The following is a 1,449-nucleotide window of genomic DNA, read 5'->3' on the forward strand; positions in this document are numbered from 1 at the left end:
AAATTTTATACATTAACTACTATTTTAAAAAAACTAATGGAAATTATTGTACAATCATCACACCCATCCTGTATATATACTTGCATGATTTCCCCCCTTCCTTTTTTCCTATCTTTTCTCCATACCCTTTGCTTCATTGTTTAATCCTTATGTTCAGTTTCTTTCCATTTTACTATGTCTATTATACCTTTCAGGTTTTAATTATTCTTTCAAATTCTTACACTAGGGAGACAATATGATATTTACACATGTGCATCTGATTTATTTTATTTATGAGCATACTATCTAGTTGCATCCACCTACCTATAAAGGTCTCAAATCTGTCTTTATAGCTGAGTATAAAAATACCACATCATTTATATAAAAATATCCACTGTATAAAAATACCACATCTTTTCATCTATGCCTCAGGTGATAGGCATTTTCATTGTTTCCAAGATTTGGCTATGACAAATTGTGCTGCTATAATCATGGGTGCACATATCAATATGGTATGATGTTTTCAATTCTTTTGGGAAAATACCTAGAAGGGAATGGCTGAGTTGAATGGGATTTCCAGTCCTAGTTTTCTGAGGAGTCTCCACACTGATTTCCATAGTGATTGTACTAGTCTACACTCCCAACAGTGGAGAAGAGTTCTTTTCCCCAAAGCCTCACCAACATTTGTTATTAGTTGATTTCTATATGATAGCCATTTTTCTGGAGTGAAATGATATCTCAATGTTATTTTAATTTGCAATTCTCAAATGGCCATAGCTGTGGAACATTTTTTTTCATGTATTTATTTTCCACTTCTATTTCTTCCTCTGAGAAATGTGTGTTCATCTCAGATCCCCATATTTGGATTGTGTTTTTAAATTTTGGAGGCATAATATTTTTTAGTTCTTTATATTTTCTAGATAGAAGACCCTTGTCTGAATGATTGTTGGTTAAGATATTTTTTCCCAATTTGTGGGTTGTCTTTCACTCTGTTGGTGATTTCTTTTGACATGCTGAAATTGCTCAATAAGATGAGATCCCAGTTGTTGATTCCCTGAAATATTTCCCATGCAGTTTGGTTTTTGTTCATGAACCCTCTGCCTACCCCATGTCTTCAAGATTTTCACCTACATTCTCTTCTAATAGGTTTAGTGTTTCTGTTTTAGTGTTTACATCTTCATTCCATTTTGACTTTAGTTTAGTGCATGGCAATAGAACCTGGTTTAGTTTTATTTCTCAGCATATGGCGAGCCAGTTTTTCCAGCACCATTTGTTAAACAGGCTATCTTTCTTCCAGTGAACATGTTTGGCCCCTTTGTCAAAGATAAGATGTCTGCGTGCATTTGTAGTTGTATCTGTATCTTCTAATTTGTTTCACTGATGCTCAGGTCTGTTCTTCCACCAGTACCATGCTGATTTTATCACAGTAGCTTTGTAGTCAGGAATTGTAGTGTCTCCTGCCTCACCTTT

The sequence above is a fragment of the Octodon degus genome, unplaced genomic scaffold (assembly GCF_000260255.1).
Source record: "Octodon degus isolate 3935 unplaced genomic scaffold, OctDeg1.0 scaffold00048, whole genome shotgun sequence".
Classification (NCBI taxonomy): Eukaryota; Metazoa; Chordata; class Mammalia; order Rodentia; family Octodontidae; genus Octodon; species Octodon degus.